Raw genomic sequence first — 12,185 nt, forward strand, 5'->3', positions numbered from 1 at the left:
AATCTTAAATAAAATAAAATAAAATAATGAGTTGAAAAATCCTATTTAATGGCTCTCAATATTAACAGTCTCTGAGTTATGGTTTCTATTGCTGCGATGAAACATCATGACCAAAATCTTGAAAAGAAAGATATTTACATATCCTGAGCCATAGTCCATTGAGGGAAATCAGGCAGAAGTAACTCAAACTGGTTGGGAACTTGAAGGCAGATGCTAATGCTGGGGCCATGAATAGTGCTACTTAGTGGATTGTTCTTCTTAGCTTTCTCAACCTGCTTTTTTTTTAATAGAATCCAGGACCATCACCCCAGGGATGACCCCACCCACAATGAACTGGGACCTTCCACATCAATCACTAATTAAGAAAATTACCAATAGTGTTACTTGCAGCCCTATCTTACAGATTCATTTCTCTCAGTTGAGGTTCCCTTTTCTCAGATGACTATAGTTTGTGTCAAGATGTCATAAAAACTAGCCAGGACAATAGCAGTTCTACAATAAAGAGGCAGAGACTAACAGATTGGGTTAGAAAAGAGAATAGATCTTTCTTGTCACTTCCAAGAAACATGTCTTTAGAAAAGAAATCCCAACAATTCCGGAACTTGAAATTTCATATTCTAATTTTAAAGGGAAATTACTAATTATCAAAACAACAGAAATGACAAAGTATACAAATTCATGCAAACCAAACAACACATTACTTAATCATAATTGGAACAAGGGAGAAGTCAATAAAGAATTTTAAAATTCCAGTGTCAAATTATCAGCCCTGAAAGCATACATACAAGTAACATTATATGGACTGAACAGGTTATATTTAGGAATATGCTCATACAAATATGTGAATAATCATGCAGTGACAATTAGTGAAATAAAGAGTTCAGGAATTTCAAGGAGAATAGTGAGTAAATGGAAAGTTTTAAGGGAGGGATGAGAAGGTAGAAATGTCTCAAATAATTGCAAAATAAAAAATAAATAAATTTCTAAAACTGAATAAAAAGAAAAACACAACATATCAAATTCTATGAGACATTATAAAGTCTACGCAGAAAGTTCCTAGCAGCAAGTGACTATATATATAAAAAAAAAAACTTAATAGATTCCATTTTATAAATGTAGGATGCTAGTACTACCGGAGGATCCAGCAATACCTCTCCTGGGCATATACCCAGAAGATGTTCCAACTTGTAATAAGGACACATGCCCCACTATGTTCATAGCAGCCTTATGTATAATAGCCAGAAGCTGGAAAGAACCTAGAAGTCTCTCAACAGAAGAATGGATACAGAAAATGTGGTACATTTACAAAATGGAGTACTACTCAGCAATTAAAAACAATGAATTTATGAAATTCCTAGGCAAGTGGATGAACCTGGAAGATATCATCCTGAGTGAGGTAACCCAGTCACAAAAGAACACACATGAAATGCACAATAAGTGTATATTAGCCCAGAAACTTAGAATACCCAAGATACAATTTGAAAAACACATAAAACTCAAGAAGAAGGAAAACCAAAGTGTGGATACTTCGTTCCTTCTTAGAATGGGGAACAAAATACCCATGGAAGGAGTTACAGAGTCAAAGTTCAGAGCAGAGACTGAAGGGACAACCATCCAGAGACTGCCCCACTTGGGGATCCACCCCATAAACAACCACCAAACCCAATCACTAGGCAAATGCCAACAAGAGCCTGCTGACAGGAGCCTGATATAGCTGTCTCCTGCGAGGCTCTGCGAGTGCCTGGCAAATACAGAAATGGATGCTCACAGTCATCCATTGGACAGAGCACAAGGTCCCCAGTGAAGGAGCCAGAGAAGTACCCAAGGAGCTGAAGGGGACTGAAGCCCCATAGGAGGGACATCAATATGAACTAACTAGTACCCCCAGAGCTCCTTGGAACTATACCACCAATCAAAGAAAACACATGGTGGAACTTGTGGCTCTAGCTATATCTGTAGCAGAGGATGGCCTAGTCAGTCATCAATGGGAGGAGAGACCTTGGTCCTGTGAAGGTCCTTTGCCCCAATATAGGGGAATGCCAGGTCCAGAAATGGGAGTGGGTGGGTTGGGGAGCAGGGGGAGGGGGAGGGGATAGGGGATTTTCCGAGGGAAAACTAGGAATGGGATAACATTTGAAATGTAAGTAAAGAAAATATCTAACAAATAAATAAATGTATGATGCACCTATATTTCTTTAAAGTCTTTGAAAAATAAGAAAAAACAACACCACTGAGACAGTATAAAAAAAGAGATAATCAAAATCAGAGCTGATATTAAGAAAACTAAAACATAAAAAACAAAGAATCAGTGACATGAGGAGTTGGTTCTTTGAAAACATTAACAAGATTGTGAAATCTTTAGCCAAATTAACCAAAAGAAAGAGAGAGAATCAAAAAGAGAAATACTACAGCAGATACTGAGTAAAATTAGAAAACCATAAAGACATACTTTAAAATTAAACAACAAATTCAAAATATTTTCATTTCTAAAAAAATTAATCTAATGGATGAATTTCTACATATGATCTTACAAAATTAAATCAAGATGAAGTGAATACTTAAGCATATCCATAACAACCAATGATACAGAAATTAAAAATCTCCCAACTTAAGTAAAGCTCAGGGCCAAGTAAATACAGCACAGAAGCCTACCAGATGCAGAGAACTAACACCAACACTCCTCTAATTATTCCACAAAATACAAAAGGAAGAAATGCCTCCAGAATCTGTATTCAGAAGCCAGTCTTACTCTAATACTGAAACCAGATGAAGATCAAACCTGTAGTAAGAAAACTATAGGGCAATTTCTCTGAACATAAACATAAAAGTTCTCAGAAAAACCTTGAAAACCAAATCCAAGAAAGCACATGAAGAAGATTATACACCATGATCAAGTTTTTCATCCCAGAGATGTGGAGATTTTCAACATATATGGTGAGTCTGTAAGTGTAATTCATGACAAAAATAAACTCAAGGACAGAAACCACATTAGTTACAGAAAAGTCTTATAACAAAATCCTATATTCCTTTTGATAAAAATTCTGGAGAATCTAGGAATACAGGGGAGATATCTCAATGCAATAAAGACAATATACAACAAGATAACCACCAACATCATGCTTAACAGAGAAAATATATTTCTATTAAAATCAGGAACATCAACAACAACAAAAATTTCCACTCTCTTCATCCTCATTCAATACAGGGTTTGAAATCTTGCTAGAGCAATGAAAGAGTAAAAGCAATTAAGAAAATACTGAGGAGGAGAAGGAAGTCAAGTATCCTTATTTGTAGATTATGATTCTGTCCCTAAGTACTCAACTGAAAAATCCCTATAGTTAATAAGCATGTTATTCAAAGTAGCAGAATACGAAGTTACCACATAAATACCAGTAGGATACAAAGGATATGCATACAAAGTATGTTCACAAAGGATAAGCATACTCTAAATCAGGCAAACAGTTCTACCTATAGTATAAGAAAATCTTGGAATAAACCTAACTAGAAAATGAAACTAGTTTTCTTCAAAATGATGCATTTTTATTTTTATTATGTGAAATACTACAGGTTGGTCAATGGAGTTATAAGAAAAGTAATTATAAACTTTATTGAATGATAGTGAGTACTAGATTTTTACAAAATCCTCGCTAAAGTTGAGTGTTATGCCTTAAAGATGGTGTAACTCTAGTTTCATGCAGCAGAGGGCACTCTATGCATCCTATATTTACTATTGTAAAAATTCTGTTTCAGAGAAGTAATCAAGTTTGATTAATCTTATAGCTCAATGTATTAATTAAAATGCATAGATTAATGGTACAAAATATACATAATTTAAAAGATGTTGTGAATTTCATGCTATAAGTTTAAAAATATGAAACTTATTAAGATAAAACCAAACAACAATGTAATATCTTTAACATGGCAATATAAGCTTTAAAAACCATAACACTAAAATACATAAAAATTTTAGAGTTTAAGTGTTAAACTATGAAACATTTACTCTATGAAACACTACTATGGTATTTCTGTCTAATTTAAAGAATTTGTTATCTATTATCATCTCATAATAATTAGAAATATAATGTAAATATCTAGTGGGTTTCTAAATTAAAGGTGTTCCAACATTGATATCAGAGAATTCTGATCATTTTGAACTGTGAAAAATTGAAAGTTTAACTAATCCAAGTTTTTTGAAAGGCTATATTCACATCAAATGTTTGTCATGGTTTCCTGAGTTTTCTTCTGACTATTGTGCACTTGTCAAGAGAACATTCTAGAGATTATTAGGCTATGTAATAGTGGCAGGAAAGGTCTATCAGCAGCAAGAAGCAATCCTGGAAAGAAGTCTCTGGGGGCCTTGCCACTGAGAATGCACCCATTGCAGCCATGAAATAGCTGTCAATTTATAAAGTAAATGTGAGAAGGGAACATTAAAATAGAAAATGGTTTCATCTCAGGAAATGCTACACACTGTGTGTTAGTTTGAAAAAATTAATAACTTCTTAAAGTTAAATCCTTCAAACAATAGAAATGCAGAAGCCCAAGGTTTTCTAAGACTTCTAGATCTAGATGAAACTGTTAATATGTGCAGTAGCAAATCCATTCAACTGTATTCTTTTTTTTACAACTGCCTTTATAAAGAATGTATCTTTGATAATAGTATAATGTGTATTCTCTATAGAGACTGCCTCCAAGGTTATTAAAATGCATTACTTCTCTGTGTACAGTTAAGATAGTCATTTACAATCCAGTCATTACACACGGAAGGAAAATATACTGGTCAAATATAAGTGTTTCAACAGAAGCCAAGATGAGAACTCAAATCAGTCACCAGATACATAAGTGTGAGACTGCAGATATCCCCTTCATAAACCCATATTAAGCTCCAGCCCTTGGGTCACTACAGCTCAGGCTACATGAGGGAAAAGAGCTGTTCTTGCTGAGTTGGACTCAAGATTCAAAGAGAACTCATGGTGATTGGTACTTAACAAAGTACAATTTAGGACATTTTATAATAGAACAACATATCACAGGTACATAACATCAGTGGCTATGTTTTCAGATCAAGGCCACAACCCAATAAAATAGACCTGAATATGTGAGAATGAAAATGAGTGACTGTTTACTATTAAGCCATGTGGTTTTTTTTCTCTACAATAGATAATGCATAAAAATACACATTTTCATGATAAATATTTTTAAACTATGGACTGGAATAATAATTTTATTATATAATAATAAATTTAACATGTTTTTGTCTTTATTGAATCAATGATGTCCAGTAATGTTACAATAGCCAAATAATACAGTGGATTTTTGAAACACAAACAATAAGAATTTAACTACAACTATGATTCTATCAAAGATTGTGGAAACATGTCTATGTGAAAAGAAAAACATTTAAAAAGATATAAAGCCTGATGAATCATTTTTAATTTCAAAATATAGATGTGTTAAGCTGTGTTTTAATCTTAGAGCTCATTATAAATATATAAAACTTACAATTACTACAGGTAAATACATTGTTAAAAATAATGGACAAGAATTTTTAGAGAGTTTAGCCTCAGGCTTAGTTGTGGGAGGTAATGATTAACACTTACTCTGATTCCTAAAGATGTTTTGAAAGCCAGTCAAGTTTCCTATAGAGGTGAAGTTTTACATCATTATCTGAAAGCAGATGCACTGCTTCAGCTCAGGAGTCACTGCATAGATTATAAAACCACCATTCTTGAGTGAATCTACACAGAGTAGGTAGGGTTTTATTTCCTCATTTATTTTTGATGGATCAATATCCTGAAAGGAAAAACATAAAACAATGATTACTGAATATTTAAGTCATAGGAAAAAATCAAGAGAAAATATCTTCTAAAAAGGAAATATGTTGCTCCCACCTCAGCTGGCAAGGAAGACACAACACGGTCGGATTCTTCTCAACAGCCTTTATTGCAGGAATGCCTAGATGCTGCTACAGGGACCCCGGGAACCCAGGGAGGTCTGCTTATATGCACCCCAGCACAGGGAAAGGCTTTGTGTCCTCCTGGGATTGGTCAGTCTGCCGGCACCTAATTTGCATGCACCCGCTCCGGAGGGGTTGGGGCCAGATTCAGACTTACACCTGCGCTGATGTTTATGACAACGGCACACCTGGCGCCTGGTGCCATCTTAGAGTTGGCTTCCTACAGAAATAGATTTATTTCTGGGTTTTCAATTATTTTCCATTGGTCAACCTGTCTGTCTCTGTACTAATACCATGCAAGTTTTATCACTACTTCTCTGTAGTACAGCTTGAGGTCCAGGATGGTGATTTCCCCAGAAGTTCTTTTATTGTTGAGAACTGGTTTTGCTATCCTACGGGGTTTTTTTGTTATTCCACACAAAGTTGAGAATTGCTCATAACCCCATCAGAAGAACAACAATATCAAATAACCGGACCCCTCAGAGCTCCCAGGAACTAAGCCACCAACCAAAGAGCATATATGGCCCTCACTACATATGTAGCAGAGGACTGTGTTGTCTGGCCTCAGTGGGAAGGGATGGACTTGGTTATGTGGAGGCTTGATGTCCCAGAGAAGGGGGGTGCTAGAGGGGTGACTGGGTGGGTGGGTGAGCACCTGTTTTAGAGGCAAGGGGGGGAATGGGGTCTGGGGCTCATGGAGGGGGGGAGCAACATTTGAAATGTAAATAAATAAAGTAATAAAATAATAAATAAATAAATAAATAAATAAATAAATAAATAAATAAGAAAGTGATATGGGCTGAAGAGATGGCTTAGCTGTTAAGAGCACTGATTGCTCTTCCAGTGGTCCTGAGTTCAATTCCCAGCAACCACATGGTAGCTCACAACCATCTGTAATGAGATGCAATGCCCTCTTCTGGTGGGTCTGAAGGTAGCAACAGTGTACTCACATTAAATAAATAAATCTCTTTTTCTAAGAGACAAAAAAGAAAAAGAAATGGAATGGCCAACCAGTGACCAGCCCATTTTTATACCCATCCCATGGGCAGGTGCCAATCCTTCACACTATTACTTATGCTATGTTGTGCTTGCAGACAGGAGTCTAGGATAGCAGCCCTCTGAGAGGCTCTACCCAGCAGCTGACTGAAACGGATACAGATACCCACAGACAAATATTGGATGGAGGTTGGAGATCCTGTGGTAGAGTTAGGGAAAGGACTGAAGGCAACCCCACAGGAAGACCAACATTGTCAACTAACCTGGACCCCTGGGAGCTCCTAGAGACTGAGCAACCATCCAAAGAGATATACAGGCTGTTCTGAGGCCCCAGACACATATGTAGCAGAAAGCTGCCATGTCTGGCCTCAGTGGGAGAGGATGCACCTAATCCTGCAAAGGTGTGACATACCAGGGTGGGGGAATACAGAGGGTCTGCCCCCTCAGAGCTGAAGGAGAGGGGTTAGGAGATAAATTTTTGAGGGGAGACCAGGGATAGGGGCAACAGTTGAGATGTTAATTAATTGATTTTTTAAAGAGAAATAAATGTAATAACAAGCATCAGATTGTATTTTCATTTCTCCAACCCTCAGTAGAATTGATTATTTGTCCAAAGTAAATTTATTTTTCCTTCTATGTTCTATTTTGTAATAATAAAACAACTCAAAGGTCTGCTTCAACTTTTAATTTTTCTCCTTTTACTAATTAAAGATAAAAGTAACCCTATATAAACTTGAATATCTTTAAGATTTTTTTAATAAACCGATGAATTCATTATACTTTATTATGTCATTTAGCCCTCAGAATTTCAAAGAAGAGCTAACTAATTTGGAGGCTAAATGTAGCGGCTATTCCTGGTTTTCAACTTGACTATATTTGGAATGAACTACAATCCAGAATTGGAAGGCTCACCAGTGACCCTTATCTGGAGGCTTGGAGATAGAAGATTCTGATCTGGATCTTGGTATGGAGATCTTGAGGCATAGTGGCTATGGATTCCAGAAGATTAAATCTCTGAGTTCAAGGTCATCCGGGACTAAAGGTGTGGTGGAACACACCTTTAATCTGGGCTACACCTTTCATCTGAGATTAAGGGTGTGGTGGAACACACCTTTAATCTGGCTACACCCTCTGCTGGAGACAATATAAGGACATTGGAAGAAGGGAGTCTTGCTCTTGCTCCTTCTCCTGCTTGCTGTGTGAGACTGAGTAACTGCTAGATCCTTGGTCTTCCATTCACAGCTGCGACTGAACCATTGTTGGGAATTGGGCTGCCGACTATAAGTCATCAATAAATTCTCTTACTATATAGAGACTATCCATAAGTTCTGTGACTCTAGAGAACCCTAACTAATACACTAGAGTATATGGTGCTTTGAATGAGAGTCATTCCTATAGACTTGTGTGTTTAAATGCTTGGTTCCCAGTTAATGGAACCATTTGGGAAGGATGAAGAGGTGTGGCCTTGTTAGAAAAGGTGTGTCAATTGGGAGGCCAGGATTGAGGAGGGGAGCTTAGAGGTTTCAAAAGCTTATCCAAAATCCAAGCTTCTCTCTGTATGTCTCTTGTGAAACAAAAACAACAGGAGACACATTGTTGTAAGGAGCCACATTGTTATACATTGTTATTAAGTATCTATACCTTACAAGAATAAGTTTCTGCTTCCTAAGCCTAAAGCATCCTGCAAACCATGTTTTTCAACCCATGATGAACTTGTAACCCCATGATATATACCCACCCTTTTTGCCTTGCTAAACACCTGAACCTGTGATATATGATTGCCCCTTTGCCTAAGAAAACGTGTCTTCCCAAGTATCTTAACAACTCCCCTTCCACTTGATATACTCTTAGACTTATCTACCTCACAGGCAGCATTGAACTCTGAGTGGCATACTCTTCTGTCCAGGTACTAACAGCCAATTATCTCTACTGCTATTTCTTATCAGCCTTAACCCTGCCCCATAAAAGAGACCTTAAAAGCCAGTGAGGAGCTTCTCTCTGAAACTTTGGGGGAGGTATTCACCTGGCCAGTCCCCTGGCACTTCTAAATACAGCTTCCTTTAATCAAACTGTGGGGGGAAAGTTTTGTCCTTAGGCCTCACACTCTGTCTGCAACTTGCAACAGATAAAGATAAAAACTTCTCAACTATTGGACCAATGCCATGCCTTTCTACTTTCGGCCATGATGATAATGACAGGGCTATTGCTGTGACACGTCTGACCATGTGTTGTTTAAAAAAATAGGGAAGACTTTGGGACTTTGGACTATAAAAGTTATTGAACCCAGGAATTAATGGGGTGTCCTGGTAATGCTGTGGGTACACTGCAGGTAAGAGTGCCAAGGGTAATGTGGTTCAAAAGGTGGGCAAAGAATGTGGCCACTTTCTGCCCTTATCCAAAACAATCTGCCAGAGGCTAGTTGAAAATTTTTTTTTAATTAGGTATTTAGCTCATTTACATTTCCAATGCTATACCAAAAGTCCCCCTTACCCACCCACCCCCACTCCCCTACCCACCCACTCCCCCCCTTTGGCCCTGGCGTTCCCCTGTACCGGGGCACACAAAGTCTGCGTGTCCAATGGGCCTCTCTTTCCAGTGATGGCCGACTAGGCCATCTTTTGATACATATGCAGCTAGAGTCAAGAGCTCAGGGGTACTGGTTAGTTCATAATGTTGTTCCACCTATAGGGTTGAAGATCCCTTTAGCTCCTTGGGTACTTTCTCTAGCTCCTCCATTGGGAGCCCTGTGATCCATCCATTAGCTGACTGTGAGCATCCACTTCTGTGTTTGCTAGGCCCCGGCATAGTCTCACAAGAGACAGCTACATCTGGGTCCTTTCAGTAAAATCTTGCTAGTGTATGCAATGGTGTCAGCATTTGGAAGCTGATTATGGGGTGGATCCCTGGATATGGCAGTCTCTACATGGTCCATCCTTTCATCTCAGCTCCATACTTTGTTTCTGTAACTCCTTCCATGGGTGTTTTGTTCCCACTTCTAAGGAGGGGCATAGTGTCCACACTTCAGTCTTCATTTTTCTTGAGTTTCATGTGTTTAGGAAATTGTATCTTATATCGTGGGTATACTAGGTTTTGGGCTAGTATCCACTTATCAGTGAGTACATATTGTGTGAGTTCCTTTGTGATTGTGTTACCTCACTCAGGATGATGCTCTCCAGGTCCATCCATTTGGCTAGGAATTTCATAAATTCATTCTTTTTAATAGCTGAGTAGTACTCCATTGTGTAGATGTACCACATTTTCTGTATCCATTCCTCTGTTGAGGGGCATCTGGGTTCTTTCCAGTTTCTGGCTATTATAAATAAGGCTGCTATGAACATAGTGGAGCATGTGTCCTTCTTACCAGTTGGGGCTTCTTCTGGATATATGCCCAGGAGAGGTATTGCTGGATCCTCCGGTAGTACTATGTCCAATTTTCTGAGGAACCGCCAGACTGATTTCCAGAGTGGTTGTACAAGCCTGCAATCCCACCAACAATGGAGGAGTGTTCCTCTTTCTCCACATCCTCGCCAGCATCTGCTGTCACCTGAATTTTTGATCTTAGCCATTCTCACTGGTGTGAGGTGGAATATCAGGGTTGTTTTGATTTGCATTTCCCTGATGATTAAGGATGTTGAACATTTTTTCAGGTGCTTCTCTGCCATTCGGTATTCCTCAGGTGAGAATTCTTTGTTCAGTTCTGAGCCCCATTTTTTAAGGGGGTTATTTGATTTTCTGAGGTCCACCTTCTTGAGTTCTTTATATATGTTGGATATTAGTCCCCTATCTGATTTAGGATAGGTAAAGATCCTTTCCCAGTCTGTTGGTGGTCTTTTTGTCTTATAGACAGTGTCTTTTGCCTTGCAGAAACTTTGGAGTTTCATTAGGTCCCATTTGTCAATTCTCGATCTTACAGCACAAGCCATTGCTGTTCTGTTCAGGAATTTTTCCCCTGTGCCCATATCTTCAAGGCTTTTCCCCACTTTCTCCTCTATAAGTTTCAGTGTCTCTGGTTTTATGTGAAGTTCCTTGATCCACTTAGATTTGACCTTAGTACAAGGAGATAAGTATGGATCGATTCGCATTCTTCTACATGATAACAACCAGTTGTGCCAGCACCAATTGTTGAAAATGCTGTCTTTCTTCCACTGGATGGTTTTGGCTCCCTTGTCGAAGATCAAGTGACCATAGGTGTGTGGGTTCATTTCTGGGTCTTCAATTCTATTCCATTGGTCCACTTGTCTGTCTCTATACCAGTACCATGCAGTTTTTATCACAATTGCTCTGTAGTAAAGCTTTAGGTCAGGCATGGTGATTCCACCAGAGGTTCTTTTATCCTTGAGAAGAGTTTTTGCTATCCTAGGTTTTTTGTTATTCCAGATGAATTTGCAAATTGCTCCTTCTAATTCGTTGAAGAATTGAGTTGGAATTTTAATGGGGATTGCATTGAATCTGTAGATTGCTTTTGGCAAGATAGCCATTTTTACAATGTTGGTCCTGCCAATCCATGAGCATGGGAGATCTTTCCATCTTCTGAGATCTTCTTTAATTTCTTTCTTCAGGGACTTGAAGTTTTTATCATACAGATCTTTCACTTCCTTCGTTAGAGTCACGCCGAGATATTTTATATTATTTGTGGCTATTGAGAAGGGTGTTGTTTCCCTAATTTCTTTCTCAGCCTGTTTATTCTTTGTGTAGAGAAAGGCCATTGACTTGTTTGAGTTAATTTTATATCCAGCTACTTCACCGAAGCTGTTTATCAGGTTTAGGAGTTCTCTGTTGGAATTTTTAGGGTCACTTATATATACTATCATATCATCTGCAAAAAGTGATATTTTGACTTCCTCTTTTCCAATTTGTATCCCCTTGATCTCCTTTTCTTGTCGAATTGCTCTGGCTAATACTTCAAGTACTATGTTGAAAAGGTAGGGAGAAAGTGGGCAGCCTTGTCTAGTCCCTGATTTTAGTGGGATTGCTTCCAGCTTCTCTCCATTTACTTTGATGTTGGCTACTGGTTTGCTGTAGATTGCTTTTATCATGTTTAGGTATTGGCCTTGAATTCCTGATCTTTCCAGAACTTTTATCATGAATGGGTGTTGGATCTTGTCAAATGCTTTTTCTGCATCTAACGAGATGATCATGTGGTTTTTGTCTTTGAGTTTGTTTATATAATGGATTACATTGATGGATTTTCGTATATTAAACCATCCCTGCATCCCTGGAATAAAACCTACTT

General features: G+C 38.1%; 1 long non-coding RNA gene across 1 annotated transcript in view; it reads right to left on the reverse strand.

Moving 5' to 3' along the window:
- Window positions 1-5,238: 5,238 nt before the first annotated feature.
- Window positions 5,239-12,185, reverse strand: part of Gm18280 (predicted gene, 18280) — a 50,056-nt gene continuing 43,109 nt past the window's right edge. The window contains exon 3 of the long non-coding RNA NR_169052.1: window positions 5,239-5,793. This is a non-coding gene — a long non-coding RNA (predicted gene, 18280). The remainder of the gene's footprint in view (window positions 5,794-12,185) is intronic.

The sequence above is a fragment of the Mus musculus genome, chromosome 18 (assembly GCF_000001635.26).
Source record: "Mus musculus strain C57BL/6J chromosome 18, GRCm38.p6 C57BL/6J".
In the NCBI taxonomy this organism is placed as follows: domain Eukaryota; kingdom Metazoa; phylum Chordata; class Mammalia; order Rodentia; family Muridae; genus Mus; species Mus musculus.